We start from the raw sequence: 21,210 nt of genomic DNA on the forward strand, positions 1-21,210 counted from the left end.
CCCGCAAACCCTGGGATCCCCATTCTTACTAAGAACCCGGGTCGAACCTTCAGCTCCAGACCATGCGCCCCTGTCTGTCCTTGTCACTTCTGATGTTGTCTCTTCCTGAGTGCGACCTGGCGCTTTCTGCGCCCATAGCTAGCTAAATGCTGTATGAGATGGCTACTAACTACCCCTGTTGGTGCCCCGCCTCCCAGGTTCCTGAACTAGTGGGCAAGAGGTGTCATACCTCGTGACGGCCACCCCATCACCTACCCCAGCCCAGTCCCAGTGGAAGAGCTCTCGTTTTATGTGTTGGTTGAGTGTGTTGTTGGTGGTTTACTGGTGACAACCTCTTCCATATCTGAGATAAATACTGCACCTCGGGTGAGGTGCAGTACCCTGTGGCGTCTGAAGCCGCAGGGGCGCCACATATACATAACTTCATTTTTAGACAATAACCCATTACCCCTTACGGATAATAACTCTTTTATGGATACATGCTATATGTAATCTTTACATCCAGAATGCTGTTTGTTAGGTGAGGTTTTAAGAGATGTCTGCTAAGACTATGTTTAATTAAGTGCCATATCTACTTCTTGCCAGACTCTGCTTTCAAAACTTCTTATATCATAAGCATTCACAAACTGCTACTAATGAGGCACCCACAGGAGTCATTATTTATTGTTATTTTGTTAGTTTATAACTTTATGATTTTATGTTTTTTGCATTAAAGGGAACCAACCAGCATGTTTTTGCCCTATAAACTAGAGGCAGTGCCATAATGGTGCTAGGAAGCTGATTAAATTGATACCTTTAGTTGAGAAATCCAAGTCTTTATTGCAGAGTAGTCTTTGTCCAAAATAACGTAATTTGTGAACAGCCTTGAGCGTTGTGACGGGACTTTGTAGGTCGGGTTTATTCCTCCCCTTGCTGCCAGCCTTCCCTTTATTTAAATTTCGCCCCTTCACCGCAACTATTATTGCTACGGCCAGAGTGTGGAAAAGTGCAGCAACCAAAACAGTCTATAGCGCTGACCTACTGGCATGTGGGCATTAATATGAATGAAAGTTTCCATTTTAAAATTACTCTCCACTCCAAACACAACATTAGACTTTACATTACTAATGTATATTCACTAGATATGTTGCTTTCAATCTCTTGTCTGAAATTACAGCAGTGGTTGAAGTTGGAGTGTGGTATAGAAAGCCTGAACTGTGCCATCCCAGGCCCCTCCACTGCTGAAGAAGTAATAGGTACCAGTGGTATGCATGATAGTGACTGTAGTTCCTACTTGTGTAGTGGTAGTACTGTCGTACTGTCGTTGGGGCTAAAATGTTACAAATCTAGGACTCCAGAATGTGAGTTGGCTAAGACTAAACTGGGTTGTGGAATTTAATGCACTGTTTTCTATGGAGAGCCCAACAGCAGCATTGAGACAAGCATAGGATCATTGGTTGGTTGAGATCTAGTGTTTGAACAACCTGCAGATGGTCATGGATATATCAAGTAATTAACTCCAGAAATACATTTTTGATGAAGAGCTGTGAATCATTGTGCTGAAAGTTTTTTCTTGCTAAACAAGAAGGTTCAACCCATAAAAGATTCTCTCTGATTTTCCTCTTCTGAGCTTTATTCTCTGGTCCTGTCCAGCGCTTACAGAAAAGGAAATAATTATTTGATCCCTTGCTGATTTTGTAAGGTTGCCCACTGACAAAGACATGGACAGTCTATAATTTTAAGGGTAGGTTAATTTTATTTTAACAGTGAAAGATAGAATATCCAAAATAAAATCTAGAAAATCACATTGTATAAATTATATAAATGTATTTGCATTTTGCAGAAAGATATAAGTACGATACGTTACGATACGATACACTTTATTGATCCCGTGGGAAATTATAGTATCACAACTTAAATCATAACATGAATTACATAATTGACATAATAATTACATAATTGACAAGACAGTAGAGTTGACAGAAGAACATTATACATTAGATTAGGACATACACAGCGGGTGAACTGAAAGTAGAAAAACTAAAATAGACATTCACCTTGAAGATTTAACACTAACGTGATTGTTGTACATTCCCACATCCTACATTGTACAAGTATTTGATCCCCTACCAACCAACCAGAGTTCTGGCTCCTACAGACCACTTAGATGCTCCTAATCAACTTGTTACCTACATTAACACAGCTGTCTTAAATTGTCACCTGTATAAAAGACTCCTGTCTCCACACTCAATTAATCAGTCAGACTCTAACCTCTACAACATGGGCAAGACCAAACAGCTTTCTAAGGCTATGTGCACACGGTGCGTTTTTCTCGGCGTTTTTGCGCGTTTTTCGGGTGCGTTTTTGGCCTCAAAACTGCATGACTTTGCTTCCCCAGCAAAGTCTATGAGTTTTCATTTTTGCTGTCCCCACACAGCGTTTTTTTTCAGCTGCGTTTTTGTGGTGACCACAAAAACGCAGCATGTCAATTATTCCCGCGTTTTTCACTGCGCTTTTCATCCATTGAGTTCAATGGGATGTTGAAAGACGCAATGAGAAACGCAAATAGCTGCGTTTTGGTGCGTTTCTAAGACCAAAAACGCAGCTATAAGCGCAGGAGGTGGGTAGTAAAGTGACGTGTACAGGAAGAGGATTCCTTCTGTCAGTATATACAGAAGCGTGAATCCTCCCGGTACCGTCACCGCCGCGTCCATCTCCCGTCCTGTGCATGTATGCTGCCGTGCGGCGCCATGTACAGGCAGGAGGTGGAAGCGGCTGCGAAAACAAAAGTTAACAGTAGAATAAAAAAAAAAAAAGTTATACTCACCTGTCTGCAGCCTCGCGGTGCCATGCCCGCTCCCAGCTCCTGTCACGGTATCGCCGCTCCCGCTCCGGCTGTGTGCAGTCTCCCCGGGGCAGGACCTTGCTTGCAGGACCTGGCGATGGATCACCTGATGCAGTCACCTGACGCATCAGCTGATCGAGTCTCGGGCTGACGCGGGCGCCCGGCCGGTATCAGCGGATGCGTCAGGAGACTTCATCCCTGATTACCGGCAGCTGCTGCAGCGATCGGACAGGATCAGACTCCCGCCCCATCGCTCCGGGAGCTGCCGGTAATTCAGCACATAAGTGAGTATTATTTTTTTTTTTTTCTACTGATGCATCAGCTGATTGTATAATCGGCTTTTATACAATCAGCTGATGTGTGATGGGATTCACATCCTTTAACCTGACACATCATCTGATCGCTTTGCCTTCCAGCAAACCGATCAGATGATATTGGATCCTGATTGGACGGCGCGGGACCCTGACCCAGGATTACTGCGGAGGGGGGTTTATTTCAATAAAGATGGAGTCACTAATTGTGTTGTGTTTTATTTCTAATAAAAATATTTTTCTGTGTTGTGTTTTTTTTTTATCTTTACTAGAAATTCATGGTGGCCATGTCTAATATTGGCGTGACACCATGAATTTCGGGCTTAGGGCTAGCTGATAATATACAGCTAGCCCTAACTCCATTATTACCTGGCTAGCCACCCGGCATCAGGGCAGCCGGAAGAGTTGGATACAGCGCCAGAAGATGGCGCTTCTATGAAAGCGCCATTTTCTGGGGTGGCTGCGGGACTGCAATTCACAGCGGGGGTGCCCAGAAAGCATGGGCACCCTGCACTGTGGATTCCAATCCCCAGCTGCCTAGTTGTACCCGGCTGGACTCAAAAATGGGGCGAAGCTCACGTCATTTTTTTTTTTAAATTATTTCATGAAATTCATGAAATAATTTAAAAAAAAGGGCTTCCCTATATTTTTGGTTCCCAGCCGGGTACAAATAGGCAGCTGGGGGTTGGGGGCAGCCCGTACCTGCCTGCTGTACCCGGCTAGCATACAAAAATATGGCGAAGCCCACGTCATTTTTTTTTTTTGGGGGGGCAAAGAAATCCTGCATACAGTCCTGGAAGGAGGATGCTGAGCCTTGTAGTTCGACAGCTGCTGTCTGCTCTCCTGCATACACTATTGGATGGAGGATGCTGAGCCTTGTAGTTCGACAGCTGCTGTCTGCTGTCCTGCATACACTATTGGATCGAGGATGCTGAGCCTTGTAGTTCTGCAGCTGTCTGCTCTTCTGCATACACTAGTGGAGAATGAAGAACACATTGAAGAAGGAAATGACATCAGACCTTTTTTTTTTTTGTTCACTGATAAAAAACGCAGTGAGCAAAAACGCAGCAAAACGCAGCAAAAAAACGCACCAAATCGCGGCAAAACGCGTGCGTTTTTTGCCGCGTTTTTTCGACGCAGGTGCGTTTTTGTGCGTTTTTAGCGGCCAAAAACGCACAAAAACGCAGCGTCAAAAAAACGCAGCGTGTGCACATAGCTTAAGGATGTCAGGGACAAGATCATAGATATGCACAAGGCTGGAATGGGCTACAAAACCATAAATAAGACGCTGGGTGAGAAGGAGACAACTGTTGGTTCAATAGTAAGAAAATGGAAGAAATACAAAATGAGTGTCAATTGACATCGATCTGGGGTACCATCTCACCTCGTGGGGTATCCAGGATCATGAGGAAGGTGAAAGATCAGCCTAAAACTACATGGGGGAACTTGTTAATGATCTCAAGGCAGCTGGGACCACTGTCACCAAGAAAACCATTGGAACACGTTATGCCGTCATGACTTAAAATCCTACAGTGCCTGCAAAGTCCCACTGCTCAAGAAAGCAAATGTACAGCCCCATTTGAAGTTTGTCAATGAACACCTGGATGATTCTGAGAGTTATTAGGAGAAAGTGATGTGGTCAGATGAGAAAAAAATTTGAGCTCTTTAGCCATAACTCACCATGTTTGAAGGAAGAGAAACACTGCCTATGACTCAAAGAACATCGTCTCCACTGTCAACCATGTAGGTAGAAACATTATGTTTTGGGGGTGTTTCTCTGCTAAGGGAGCAGGACTACTTCACCGGATCAATGGGACAATGGATGGAGCAATGTACCGTAAAATCCTGAGTGACAACCTCCTTACATTCACCAGGACATTAAAAATGTGTCGAGGCTGGGTCTTACAGCACAACAATGCTCTAAAACATACAGCCAATGCAAAAAATGAGTGGCTCAAAAAGCACATTAAGGTCATGGAGTGGCCTAGCCAGTCTCGTCCAGACCTTAACCCATAGAAAACTTATGGAGGGAGCTGAAGCTCCGAGTTGCCAAGCGACAGCCCTAAAATCTTAATGATTTAGAGATGATCTGCAAAGAGGACTGGACCAAAATTCCTCCTGACATGTGTGGAAACTTCATCATCAACTACAAAAAAGTTTGACTGCTGTGCTTGCTAACAAGGGTTTTGCCATCAAGTATTAAGTCTTGTTTGCCAGAGGGATCAAATACTTAATTTTCTCTGCAAAATGTAAATAAATTTATATAATTTATACAATGTGATTTTCTGGATTTTAGTTTGGATATATTCTATCTCTCACTGTTAAAATGAACCTACCCTTAAAATTATAGGCTGTTCATGTCTTTGTCAGTGGCAAACTTACAGCAAGGGATCAAATAATTATTGTTTCACTGTATCATTTTCCATATTGCTAGTCTACTCATTTTTAACTAATAAATTACACAGACACATTGTATTTATTTTGGTTGCTTATATAGCACCATCATACAGTTAGGTCCAGAAATATTTGGACAGTGACACAAGTTTTGTTATTTTAGCTGTTTACAAAAACATGTTCAGAAATACAATTATATATATAATATGGGCTGAAAGTGCACACTCCCAGCTGCAATATGAGAGTTTTCACATCCAAATCGGAGAAAGGGTTTAGAAATCATAGCTCTGTAATGCATAGCGTCCTCTTTTTCAAGGGACCAAAAGTAATTGGACAAGGGACTCTAAGGGCTGCAATTAACTCTGAAGGCGTCTCCCTCGTTAACCTGTAATCAATGAAGTAGTTAAAAGGTCTGGGGTTGATTACAGGTGTGTGGTTTTGCATTTGGAAGCTGTTGCTGTGACCAGACAACATGCGGTCTAAGGAACTCTCAATTGAGGTGAAGCAGAACATCCTGAGGCTGAAAAAAAAGAAAAAATCCATCAGAGAGATTGGAGACATGCTTGGAGTAGCAAAATCAACAGTCGGGTACATTCTGAGAAAAAAGGAATTGACTGAGGAGCTTGGGAACTCAAAAAGGCCTGGGCGTCCACGGATGACAACAGTGGTGGATGATCGCCGCATACTTTCTTTGGTGAAGAAGAACCCGTTCACAACATCAACTGAAGTCCAGAACACTCTCAGTGAAGTAGGTGTATCTGTCTCTAAGTCAACAGTAAAGAGAAGACTCCATGAAAGTAAATACAAAGGGTTCACATCTAGATGCAAACCATTCATCAATTCAAAAAATAGACAGGCCAGAGTTAAATTTGCTGAAAAACACCTCATGAAGCCAGCTCAGTACTGGAAAAGTATTCTATGGACAGATGAGACAAAGATCAACCTGTACCAGAATGATGGGAAGAAAAAAGTTTGGAGAAGAAAGGGAACGGCACATGATCCAAGGCACACCACATCCTCTGTAAACACATGGTGGAGGCAACGTGATGGCATGGGCATGCATGGCTTTCAATGGCACTGGGTCACCTGTGTTTTTTGATGACATAACAGCAGACAAGAGTAGCCGGATGAATTGTGAAGTGTACCGGGATATACTTTCAGCCCAGATTCAGCCAAATGCCGCAAAGTTGATCGGACGGCGCTTCATAGTACAGATGGACAATGACCCCAAGCATACAGCCAAAGCTACCCAGGAGTTCATGAGTGCAAAAAAGTGGAACATTCTGCAATGGCCAAGTCAATCACCAGATCTTAACCCAATTGAGCATGCATTTCACTTGCTCAAATCCAGACTTAAGACGGAAAGACCCACAAACAAGCAAGACCTGAAGGCTGCGGCTGTAAAGGCCTGGCAAAGCATTAAGAAGGAGGAAACCCAGCGTTTGGTAATGTCCATGGGTTCCAGACTTAAGGCAGTGATTGCCTCCAAAGGATTCGCAACAAAATATTGAAAATAAAAATATTTTGTTTGGGTTTGGTCTATTTGTCCAATTACTTTTGACCTCCTAAAATGTGGAGTGTTTGTAAAGAAATGTGTACAATTCCTACAATTTCTATCAGATATTTTTGTTCAAACCTTCAAATTAAACGTTACAATCTGCACTTGAATTCTGTTGTAGAGGTTTCATTTCAAATCCAATGTGGTGGCATGTAGAGCCCAACTTGCGAAAATTGTGTCACTGTCCAAATATTTCTGGACCTAACTGTATGTCCCCGTTGGGGCTCACAATGTTAGTTCTTCATTAATATATCTTTAGAGTGTGGGAGAAAACCAATGCAAAGACAGGGACAACATATAAACTTCTCAAATTTCTTGCAGATGTTATTCTTGGTGGGATTTGAAAGTAATCATTAATAATCATGTAGTAGTAGGACCACTGTATATTTCATTGCTACCTCTTCCGTATCAAATGCACTGCCACTAATGGTTATAGACTTTCCTTATCATCTCTTATTTTGAAATATTTCCTGAATCTATTGCATTTAGCAAGATAGTGGCTAAATATAGGCCATTTCTACCATAATATCATCTCTACCTATGAAATAACCTGATTGGTTGCAAGTATGGGAGTTTACACTGACATTTTGGAATTTGGAGACACTTAGGCGGGCTTTGCACGCTGCGACATCGGTAACAATGTGTTACCGATGCTGCAGCGATAGTCCCGCCCCGTCGCACGTGCAATATCTAGTGAAAGCTGCCATAGCGATTATTATCGCTACAGCAGTTTCACACGCACATACCTGCCGTGCGACGTCCCTCTGGCCGGCGACCTGCCTCCTTCCTAAGGGGGCGGGTCGTGCGGCGTCACAGCGACGTCACACGGCAGGCGTCCAATTGAAGTGGAGGGGCGGAGATGATCAGGATGTAAACATCTCACCCACCTCCGTCCTTCTCATTGCAGCCCGGAAGCAGGTAAGGTGATGTTCCTTGCTCCTGTGGCTTCATACACAGCGATGTGTGCTGCCACAGGAGCGAGGAACAACATCGCACCTGTCGCTGTACCGGCATTATGGAAATGTCGGAGGCTGCAGCGATGATACGATAACGACGCTTTTGCGCTCGTTCATCGTATCAAAAAGGTTTTACACGTTGCGATATCGACTGCGACGCCGGATGTGCGTCACTTTCGATTTGACCCCATCGACATCGCACGTGCAATGTCGCAACGTGCAAAGCCGCCCATAGTATGGGTAGGTTCACATGACCATATTTTTTCCATCGAGAAAAACGGACCGATTATGCTATTCAGACTCTGATCAGAATTTTATCAGAGTGAGATCCATTTTTCTCAAATGTGGAGAAGGATAAAAAAACCTCTCTCCATCTTCTCCATTCTGTCAGTCCCTAAAAATCGGACATGTGCACTGACTCATGGGATATCATTAGTGCAAATGTGATTCAATTATTTGACGGATAGTACTCGGACCGAGAAAATGGTCATCTGCACAAGTGCTAATGCTACAAAGGAAACACATTATCTAAGGTGTAAAGTGTGGAAATAACCGACTGATAGTCGTATAAAAGGCATTATATGTGTTAATTTCTAGGTGTGTCTTTAATCAGGAATCCACTTCACTAATCCACATGCTAACATCTGAATTATGTAGTTATAGACAATTTGCAGCCAGCCATACCCAACTGTGCCCCATTACTATTACTAAAGAGTGTATACATTATGTTAATTGTTTATTAGACATTTCACTGATAAGACAGCATGAAAAGCTGCACTTACAGAGCTTAGAAATAACACTTACTTGGCATATCAGTGTGCTTTTTTCATGTCAGAAATAGATATACGCCCTTCAATTCTACACTCACTTCAGATAGCAAAGCATTTTTTGTTGCTCCACACAATAGGATTTTTTGTGTTGGGTGGTGGAACTGAAGGAAGATGTGGACACTGGCCATTAGGGCTCAATAGTCCTTTGCCAGATAGCACCAGTACTTTTAACCCGCTTTGGGTGGAGTGTGTGACACTTGCTATCTTCTTTATGGCAGCCTCCACCATCTCGCAGTCGGCCAACGTCGTAGACGTAGCACAGAGACGCAGGACACTGGAAAACTCTTTGCAATACAATAGTAAATGGTTTATTGGATCTCCCACCTTTATGACAGACATAGCCACACTTCTACATTCCTACTGACGCATTTTCCCGGGGTACTCCATCTGGCCTATCCCACTAAATGGGACTTTGTCCCAGCTGTCGGGCCTATGCCGCCATTTCCTCCTCTTCTCTTTTTGGATATCGGTGGTCCTCTCACTGCCTTGGGTGGCATCTCATCACTTGAATTCCTTTGGCTCTCCCTGCCTTGATGGCGGCCTAAACCTTGGACTCTTCTAAGCCCGTACCGAGGTGAGACATATGTTCTGGAACCTTAGAGAATACCTCCAAGTTCCGCTACGGGCCAAAGTTACTAAATCTGTGTCTTCACTCCAGGAACCCCACTGCAGAACTGCACCTACTAAGCCCTTTCTCATTAACCAACCCACTGGTCATTTGTCAATCCCGCCACCTTTACTCAAAGCTCCGTCTATAACTAGGAAATGTCTAAAGGCCCCGTTACACGCAGCGATATCGCTAGCGATATCGCTTAAGAGCGTACCCGCCCCCGTCGTTTGTGCGTCACGGTCAAATCGCTGCCCGTGGCGCACAATATCGTTAACAGCCGTCACATGAACTTACCTGCTTAGCAACGTCGCTGTGGCCGGTGAACCGCCTCCTTTCTAAGGAGACGGTTCGTTCGGCATCCCAGCGGGGTCACTAAGCGGCCGCCCAATAGAAGCGGAGGGGCGGAGATGAGCGGCCGTAACATCCCGCCCACCTCCTTCCTTACGCATTGCCGGCGGCCACAGGTAAGCTGTTGTTTGTCGTTTTCGGGGTGTCACACATAGCGATGTGTGCTGCCTCGGGAACAACGAACAACCTGCGTCCAAAACAATCAACAATTTTTTTAAAAGGAACGACATGTCAACGATGGACGATAAGGTGAGTATTTTCCATCATTAACGCTCGCTCGTTGGTGTCACATACAACGATGTCACTAACGATGCTGGATGTGTGTCACGGAATCCGTGACCCCGGCGATATATCGTTAGAAACGTCATTGCGGGTAACGGGGCCTTAACACTGCTACATCTGTACAGCCTACACCCATACACATTTTCTATAAGATTCAACACATATCAAGCATATTCAGGCTAAAGCACATAAAACAGCATAAAACACAATAGCACAATTTTTTGGGCTGATGTTGATGTCAGAAGAAGTTTGGATTTCTGTACTTATTTAGTCATCAGAGCAATAAAATGACTATGTGATGGTTGATGGTATGTGTCTGCCTAAGAACCTGCATTAATTCTCATAGCTATACAGCCTGTCTTGTGTAATGAGGATACTAGCATGGTTTTCTGGCTTTAGAGCAGACTGTATATTCCGATTATTAAAATTAGACAAGTATTACATTTTTCAAAGTGATTTTTTACCTTGTATTAGCATATTTAAAATATGTACTTTATTCTTGCCGTGCTTACTTTTTTCCTTGATCCTTAAAATCATGCATCTGATCTGTGTCATCTAAGCATTTCTTGTTACCTTAGGAACAAAATATCAGACATTTGTTTGCTGTACCTCTTGAAATCAACTAAAAGTTGAAGGAACAGGTACAATTGCTCCTAAATGTTTGTGAACCCTTCAAAATTTTCTATATTTCTTCAAAAATCTGAGCTAAAACTACATGAGATTTACACACAAGTCCTAAAAGTAGATAAAGAGAACCAAATCAAAAAATGTGAAAAAATATAGATATTATAATTTTTATAGACAATAGTCTGTAAATGGCAAACGTATGTGAACCTGATATCTACCCAATACAGTATGGTGCAGTCAGCTTCTGAGCCCCTTTATATGCAGAAATCCAACATAAGACGTAGAATTACGTCTTATGTTGGGTAAGGGTTAAATAAAACAGGTCACCCACTCACACCTGATGATTATCCCATTAATTGAAAACACTGTACTCTAATTTCACTTTCAAATTTACTATATATATTATTATTAATATTTGCTATTGCTAAAGGTTAACATGGATGTGATATTGGATCATTTTCCTCTATAAATAAATTACATTGTCCGATATTTTTGTCTCATATCTTTTTTTAGGTTCTACTGTATTTATTTACATTTAGGACTTTTGTGAAAATATGATGTGGTTTTAGGTCAAATTTCCGCAGAAATATTGAAAATTCTGAAAGGTAAAACAGCACTGTATATGATACCCTCAATTATTAGTTTGCAAAAGTCTTGACCGTTGAAGAAGGATTCTCCAGTCATAATGCTAGTATTACCCCCACCATTAACCGCTCGTAAATTAAACACAGACTGCTTGCGACTTGGTTCAAATTGGCCACAGCAGCCTTTATTACCTATTGTTTACATTCTAAGGCTATGTGCCCACGTAGTGTATTTTCATGCAGTTACGCTGTGTTCTGCACTGCAGCGTAATCTCATGCATCCTGTGTCCCCAGCACAATCTATGAAAACTATGCCTATTCCATGCCCACGTTGCGAATTAGAACGCAGCGCTTCGGCTGCTGCTGAAGCGCTGTGTTCTAAAAAGCAACATGTCACTTCTTTCGTGCGCTTTGCATGCTGTCTCCATTCTGTCTATAGAGAGAGGCAGCATCCAGCGCGCACGAAATCTGCAGTCACCAAAGTTTCAGAACAGAGCTTTTCAGCTGCGCTCTGAAGTGGACATACAGTGACGTTTACTCTGCGGTGCAGAGCGCACACACGTGGGCACATAGCCTAACACAAAGGGAGTAACACAGTAAATCCAATACCGTACACATAACCCTGGGTAGGCCCAGTCCAGAAAACCACTTCTTACCCCCAATATCCCTGGCTGCAACAGACCGACCCAGAGATGAGGTAATAATCACCCCACAGATTAATACCTCCTAACTTTTGCAGAAACCCGTGCCTGCAATTTCCCGGAACCCGGAGCCACCATACAAAGACAGTGTCTCTCGGTCCAGTTACCATTCCCTTCAAACCGCCTCTGGACCAGACCTACCCCCGCCACAGGACAGGACACGTGACTCCTTACGTGGCCTGGACCCGCCACACACCAAAAGCTCGCTCAACACCATCATGCAATCCTAATGCCCATAAATCCAAACCAATGTCGTTGAGGTTCACCTCGTCACCCCTTTGAAACAAATCCCTGTGCCGCACCGCAATGCCCCCATTTCTCATCCCAAATTGGGACACCACCCTATTCACCTTAGCCCTGGCTCGATTGATCCTGTCCACAGACCGAGCCCCTCTCAGCACCAACGTGGCCATGATATCAGTCCACACCACAATTAAACCCGGGTACAACCTCCATAAGCGCAATAAATCAATCTTAATATCCCTAATCAGCTCACAAAATGCCCGAACTCCCAAGTCGTTGCCTCCCACATGCAGCACTATCACATCAGGGGGTCTGTCCACTTGCAATAATACGCAAACTCCAGAAATACCCTGCTCCACTCCATTCTGCGCACACCGATCCACTTAACCGACGCCATCGACCTGTCCAGTCCCAGTTGGCGACCATTCGGACGAACATTGGCCCGGCGAGCCCCCCAGAAAATGAATGAGTGCCCTAAAATCCAAATTAGGCACACCCTTACAACAAAACAGAAGCAGGTTATAAGTACAAAGAAAATACTAACCAGTATTGCACCAACTATAACATGTACCTTTCCCGTAAACTCAATTTCCCCGACGTCCTTATTGTGACAACAGCTGAGGCCGAACATACCGACGAAAACGAGAGGACTCCCACCTTCCGATCCATCTCACCACCTCATCCCCAAGACCCCACAGAGAAGCCTCTGTAGCTGTCCAATGCTAAAGGAGTGCGACCCGTAATCCACCGCACGCTCCCCGACAACCTCAGGCAATTCCGCAGCTCTGCCACAAATTGATATCGCGACAAAAAGGATCCATCCTCATGACACAGTAATGTACCCGGGAGACCCGCACGAATGCTTAAAAACTTACCCACTACCTGCAGCGGGCATAACCTGCCAGCCGGAACTGCATACAACACCACCAACCTTCCATGACCCATCTGGTACGTCTCAAAGCGTTGAAGCTGACACTCAACCATCTGCCTCACTACATGCACATCCTCTGACAACAAACCACTGCCTCTAACCTTAGACGGACTAACCAATTCCCCAATTCGAAAAGCCCCATAAAAGGCTAACACAAAAGCTGTCTTGAAAAGAACTCGCTCATAAGCTGAAAAACAGATCGACCGCAAGCCGCCCACCAGCCTCTTTAGCAATACAAAGGATATCGTCCGCCTCGTATCCCGCCCCTTTGCTCCCTTGCAAAACCCCTACAAGGCCTGCTGCACACGGAAATCCTGTGAAACATCCTGCTCACCTCTAACCCTCAATGAGAACGCCACAGCCGCCACCCTAAGCGCTACTGCCGATGCTGACCGACCGGCCATAAAATTGTTACTCACAAGTGCAGGCAACATCACCAAATGATCCTCCTGCCCTTCTTCAAACATAGCTCCCAACAACGCCTGCCATTCAGCCCAAGCTTTAGCATACCGGCACCAAGTCACCTCAGTCACCGAATTCCTGATCAGTCCCGAAATTACAGTCTCACCAGACTCCACAAGCTCTCCGGACACACCGCTCCGACCTTGTCTGCTCATGGCATCAAAGCCCGGAACCTGCGGAACTGAAAACGACACAAAGCATCAGCCACCCTGCTGTTGACCCCCGGTACGTGCTTCGCCACCATATGAATGTTCAACTGGAGACATTTGAGCACCAAATGCCGCAAATATGCAACTACAGGCCCCGATTTAGCAGACAAACTGTTAATCGCATAAACTACTGCCTGATGGTCACAATGAAAGCAAACCTTATGCCCGGAAAGCTTCGGGCCCCATAGCTCAACCACCACAATAATTGGAAACAACTCCAGCAATGCCAAGTTTCTGACCAAGCCACCCTTTTGCCATTCTTCTGGACAGCTCCCTGCACACCAATGGCTCTGAAAAATTGCACCAAATCCCGCCGACCCAGCTGCAACGGTCCATTGGGCACAACTTTGTCCAACCACAACGCCCGGCCGTTAAACCGTCGCAAGACAACGCCCCACACCAGAATCTCCCTCATGACACGTACAAAATGAGCTGATGACTTCACGCCTGCCGTAGCCGTCGCCAACCGCCTAGCAAACACGCGCCCCATCGGCACAATTCTGCACGCAAAATTCAGCTTCCCCAGCAAAGATTGCACCACCTTAAGTCGCACATTCATTGCCAACATCATTGCCGCTACCGCGGCCCTTAAATCCAAAACCTTCTTTTCTGGAAGCCTACACTCCATTGCCATGGAATCTATTTCTATCCCTAAAAACCGCATCACTGACCCCGGACCCTCCATTTTGTCCCACGCCAAAGGGATACCAAAGCAGTCCACCACTTTCTGCAATGAAAACAACAATCCCATGCCAATTATTGAACCCGCCGGACCGACACAGAAAAAAATCGTCCAAATAATGAATGATAGATGTCAGCCCAGACACATCTTGCACAACCCTCTCAACAAATGAACTAAAGGCTTTGAAGTATGCACAAGAAATCGAACAACCCATCGGTAAGCAACGATCAACATAATACTTCCCATTCCACCAACAACCCAAGAGATGCTGGCTATCTGAGTGAACCGGCAACAACCAAAACGCCGACTCATCATCCGCTTTTGCCAACAATGCTCCACAACCAGCTGCCCTAACCAAATCCAGCGCTTTGTCAAACGATACATAGTACACCACCGAGAATTCTGGCGCAATGCCATCATTCACTGATGACCCCTCCCGGGTAAGATAAATGATGAAATTTATTCTTCTCCTTTTTTGGCACCACCCCTAACGGAAACACAACCAGATGGCGACATGGCGGGACCTCGAACGGCCCGCCCATCCTTCCTAATTCAACTTCCTTACCCAATTTCTCACACACAACATGAGGGTGCTCCCTTGCAGAGCACAAATTCCGATATGGTGGCAACGACAAACCGACAACCGACGGGATTTGAAAACCGTGGGAAAAAACAAACCGCAAAAGGGACGTCGCTTCCCCATCGGGGTACCTATTCAAAAACGGCACCATCGCCTCTATTTTTACTGGCATCCTCCCTCTTTCCAGCCCGTCCCTGGCCCTTCCTTTGCCCTTCTTGAAACATTTAACCAGACTATGCCCCCCTCCACAGCCTGAGCACTCATGCTTAAAACGACAGGCCGCTCCAAATTTGCACTGTCCTTCGTTATACTACCAGCAAAACCCCTTCTTCTGATTCGCCGAGGCCTCGACTCCTGATCCCCCAGCTCCCCCATGAAAGGGCTGACTAGGAGCCGCCATCAACCGCATCCATAAAGATATATCCTTATGATGCCACCACATGCCTGCCAGCAAAGCCTTCCTCTGCCTAAATTGCTTGTCGTACCGCAGCCACGCTTAGCCACCGTAAGTCCTGTAAGCTTCACCAATCGCATCCATATAACCAAACAACGCCGAACAATGCTCCAGTTCCTTCTCCCCAATAACACTCGCTAAAATCACAAACGCCTGTAGCCAGTTTGCAAATGTCCGAGGAATGAGCCTATAAAGGCACTTTTCTTACTTCTCTTTCTCCATCTTGGAATCACTCAGCTTCACCTTGTCTAAATTTAATTTTTCCAGAGGCAGTAAGGAAAATATTTCCACATACTCCCCTTTCTAAATCTTATCCCTCACGTCATTTTTAAGGTGAGGCCCCAGTGTGCCCTCAAAGCACACATACACCTCACTCTTAGCCCTGTCATCTAGACGCACCACCTCATCTTCCTTTTCCTTCTACTTTATTTTGCCTTCTCACCCCTGCCGCCTCTACCATGTCCCTCGCCACTGCAGCCTCAAGCACCCTCTCTCCACATGCCGACGCTGCGCCATCCGCCGCCACCCCCGTCCATGCTGCCGATGGCGCCCGCGCCCCCCGTGACCACATTAGCCATTACTAAGCCCTGCAAGAGCCCCAGTAATTGGTTCACAACTACCGACCCTTTTGGCGCTGCTATATTCGAAGCTGCCCCCCCGATATTACCACCCCACGCCGCCAATGGCAGCAACAACGCCGAATCCATGGCTATCTCACCCGGCCGCGACTCGGAATATGCTGGAATAGGTGCCACGCCATCTTCCGCCATCTGTTCATCCGAGTCTTCTTCCAAAGTTAGAGCTCCCTCCTCTTCTTCACTGAGACCATCCTCCACTGCTCCGCTTCCAGAAGCCGCACCCGATGTGCCCCCTCCACCACGGCCACTCTCCTGAGCCACCACGTGGGCATTGCTGTCCAGGGCTCGCTGCTTCCTATGGGGCGACACCCCGTGAGACCATCCTGTTCCACGGGCTGCCGCCACAGACCTCGTCCTCTTCTGGCTAGATCCTCCCCCTTGCCGATCACCAGTGGTCCTAGTCGCCCTTCCTCCCACTAGCTGGCTCTGACCACGAGCAGCCATTGCCTCCTACCCTCCGTGGCCAACGTATACCTCCACCCGATGGATCCTCCCCCCTGGGGGAGACTGCTGCTCCCGGGCGCTGCACCGTGGATCTGAGTAACCTGGCAGAAGCCTCAGAGTCCCCGCCGTCACTCCTGCTCACCGCTGCCTCCCGGGTATCCGACTCACCAGTCCTCCGCTCTCCTGCACTCCGACTCCCCGCTGGCTGCAGACCCCCAACACTGCCCGCCGCCCACGGGGGGTATCGCTGGCCTCCGTCATCCACTGGGCACACTCCCAGCCGGGAGCCGCCGCTGATCTCCGCACTCATGCCCGAGGCCCGAAACTGGAAGTAGGCCTTGGCCTGGACATTCCCCCTTCTCAACCGCCGCGGCCTTGCCGGAAATTCCTCCCGCCGGCCGGAGAAGGCCCTGGATGCTGCCGCTGCCTGCCCCTCCGTGAAGGGACCCTAGGGGGGCTCTCACTTCTCCCCCTCGCCCCCCCTGCACCCAGGGAATACCTGCGAGGGGGCCTGGACTGCCACCCGTGGCTGGAGGGAGAGCAAGGGGATGGTGCCGACGGGGTGACCCCGGCAGCCCTGATGTGGGACTGCACTGCCTGGGGCCTGTGCACCACCATCACCGCCCGAATCCTCCGTTCCGGGTCCTGCAGATCCACTATGCTGTCCATCCGTCCTGTTCAGACTCCGTCCAGAAATGACAAGGAAAGGTAAGACACCTTCCCTACCCCTTTTATACCCCCCCTCCTAAAACCCCCTTCTCTCCAGTTCCATTCTGCATCCTACAAATCCACCAATCCCCTTTTTCCCTTTTATTAACCCCATCACTCCTTCCCTTCCCTCTAGTCATGTTGCCCCTCCACCCTATGGATTCCATGGCTTTTTATTCTATGGGCCGAATTCATGTTTTGCAACTTTTTGAAGTCACTTCTCTTTATTTATCTAACACTATTTGATGAAGTTTTTGCGCTAAATCCTTCAAAGTGTAGCACGTTATTCATGAATTTGGCGCAAAATTAAAGAAATGCTCTTTTTTGTCTTTAACCAGTTGTGGCAACTTTTTAGTACTGAAAATCGCAAATCCTTACTGTTAAGGTGAACACTTTGAAATGTTCACTAGTTGCCTGCTCATGACCTAATTGGTGTGGATCAAGTGCATGCATGAAAGAATTGACACTAGACACACACAGTCAGAAGTGAATCTCTCCTTGACCAGAGTATGGCACAGCTCCGAGAGAAAGAGAGAGCATTGACTTATATATACTAGGAAAAGGGTCGTTGTCGGCTCTGCAGTGTGCATGCTCAGATGTGTCCATTGGTCACTGGGTTTGTCAGTGGGATAGTTCATGGGCTGATTCGTGGGCTGGTCAGTGGGTTGGTCTGTGAGGTCATCAGTGGGGTGGTCCTCTAGGTTGGCCAATGGGTCTTTTCCTTATATGGGGATCTTCTTACATTTGGACATTCCTTGCATACCAAAGCAGGTTGTGGAGAACAGGAAATGGCAGCCATCTTAAATGTGAGTCAGACGATGATATATCTGAACTGATTTATGTAAGGAGAAACGATTTCATTGGACATTTTACCACAATCCCCTATGTCTCAAGGTTAAGTATTTGATCCAATGGCTCTCCTCAGCAGTCCCCCTAAATACTTTATTAACCTTCTGACCAGGGCTGTATTGGGAGTTCATGCCGCCCTAGGCACTGTCAGTGGTGGCGCCCCATTCTGATCAGTCAGACTAAGGGTATGTGCACACAGCATTTTTTTTCAGACAGATCAACCCTGTAACCCGCTCAAAAAAAACAAACTATGAACTCTAAAAGGAATGAACTCATATACTGCAATGTAAAAATTACTTGCTGTTCAGTCTTTGGAGCTTTTTTAAGTGTGTCAAGTTTCCTCAGACATGAAGCGGCTGACAGTGACCGGTCCATTATACGGGTGGCTTGTGCTTGGATGCCGCTAAAAGATGTTGGAAAAAAACGACCAAGAAGCAACAGCAAGAAAAAGAAAATATTTGCTTCAGGATAAAATGATGACTGTGTCCTGAAGCATTTTCTGTCTGAATAACTCAAGGGGTTCACAGACATCTACAAGATGTGTGCACATATCCTGAGAGAGCCCAGAGCCTTTAGATAGTAGTTAAGACCTCTGTACACATTAACCTAAAGTTGTCTAAACCCACCAATATTGACAGGTTCTGCTGACAGTCCAGTGTGTATGGGTACTCTAACTTCTGATTGTCGGGGGGAATAAGGATCCAGAATGTCCGATTACAGAGTGATACAGGTAAAATATATCTTTTTACCGTGTTAGCCAGTAGAGATAAAAAATTGTTTAAAAGAACTGAAGTCCTCAGTGGTTGATACCTTTTAATGGCTAACTGAAAAGATGGTAATAATAGCAAGCTTTCGAGACTACTCAGGTCTCTTCATCAGGCATGGTACCATGCCTGATGAAGAGACCTGAGTAGTCTCGAAAGCTTGCTATTATTACCATCTTTTCAGTTAGCCATTAAAAGGTATCAACCACTGAGGACTTCAGTTCTTTTAAATAATTTTTTACGATTACAGATCATAGATCATATTATCCTCTAAATGATAAGCTGCTGCTGGAGACGTCTAGCAGCGGCATTAATAGAGAACATGGGAACACTTGGCAGAATGAGTGCTCCTGTATATGGGAGAGCCGAGCAAGATAGCTGCCAGCCAAAAGATCAGACTATAGTGTATGGGGGCTTTAGTCTCTTACTTATTTGGCTGACAGACATGCAGATAGCTGTATTTTTAGTACAGCACACTGACCCTATGTTTTAGGATCAAGACTGATAAGGTAAAGATTACAACATCCACATGACTATCACCAGAACCACCATTAGTACAGTAATACATCACTAAAACCACACTAAATACAATAATACATCACCAAAACCACCATCATTACAGTAATACATCATTAGAACCACTGTCAACACAGTAATATGTCACCAAAACCACCTTTAATACAATAATACATCACCAAAACCACCCTAAAGACAATAATACTCATGAATCGGTGCCGCCATAGCCGCAGGCAGCCTGCTACGGTTCCTGTTGCGCCCAGGCGCTGGCTGTCATTTTTAGCCGTGCTTCGGGTCGTCCAGCTGGCTGCTTCTTCCTCCACGTCTAAGTGTGGAGAGACGGCTAGTGTGCATGCATGTGCTGATTTACCCCAGCCAGAGCCTAAGTCCAGTGTTTCGCCTAGTGAGCATGCTCAGCCTGATGGTGCCATTTCTGAGGCCAAGTCCTCGGTTCAGGCTACTGAGCATGCTCCTACACTTAATGCGAAAAGCCTCTTTGCACAGGTACTTGGACATCGTGCTGTGTCTAAGTCCTGTGTTGTGCCTATTGAGCATGCTCAGACAGATAGTCTGATTTCTGAGACTGTTGTTCAGGCTACTGAGCATGCTCAGGCACTTAGTGCATCAGAGGCTAGGTCCGGTAAAAATCTCACTGGGCATGTCCGTGAGGTGCCAGGCCCTGATAGGGCAGAGGGCATCAGGTGTCCTGATGACATGGCCACTCCGGACTTGCTCGCGGAGGCCCGCCCCTATGACCTGGCACCTCACCATTGGTCGTCAGACTGGTGAGGTATTTAGGGCGTGGCTGCCATAAGGTCATCAGGGATGTGGTGGTACCGGATAGGCCGCTGGTAATGTCACTGATGACATGGCACTCTGCTATTGGCTCCAGGAGGTGCCATTGTAGTCCACCCTGGGTTTGGGGCGGACCCAGGTTATAAAAGGGGCTTGAGACAAGATGGAGGTGCACAGTCTTCACTTAGAGTTCATGGTGGCATAAGCTTTGTTGGAAGCGGTAGGTAGGGCTAGGCGAACGGTGCCTGTCACGCCAAGATTTGTGGCTCAGCACATCAGGGTCAGGCGCCGTGCTTCCTTGCTGCCGTTCCAGTTGTGCTATAGCAGTCCAGTGGCATTAACTGGACTGTGGCTGCTGCGTCACCTGTCCGTTTGTGCCTTCTACGCACATGGACAGTATACCTGCTGCGTTACTTGTCCGGTTGTGTCCTCTACGCACACGGACAGCATAACTGCTGTGTCACCTGTCCGAGAGTGCCCTCTACGCACAAGGACAACGTACCTGCTGCGCCACATGTCTGGTTTTTCCCTCTACGTGCACGGACATCGTATTCCAGGACTTCTGTGGAGTAAACAGGGTGTTCCTGGATTGGGTGTGTGAACCCTATTTCCCTCCTCGGCTTCCCAGTCAAATGCTACTGGTGTGACTACCTGGTCTGACGTGTCCTTCACACATGTGGCCAGTCGAGTGGTGACCAAAAACGCTAATCGGAGGACCACTCGGCTTGACGTGTCTTACACACTTGTCCGACAGGGCGCTGTCGCAGCGGTCTTCTCAGTCAACGTTAACAGGTTACCATCCGCCCTGACATGTTCCCAACACACGGGGTCGAAGTAGCGCCCGCTCCACCAAAACGCGAACTGGGTTGTAGTCCGGTTTGATGTGTCTCTATACACGTGACCGGTTCCC

Source organism: Anomaloglossus baeobatrachus, chromosome 4, assembly GCF_048569485.1.
Source record: "Anomaloglossus baeobatrachus isolate aAnoBae1 chromosome 4, aAnoBae1.hap1, whole genome shotgun sequence".
Classification (NCBI taxonomy): Eukaryota; Metazoa; Chordata; class Amphibia; order Anura; family Aromobatidae; genus Anomaloglossus; species Anomaloglossus baeobatrachus.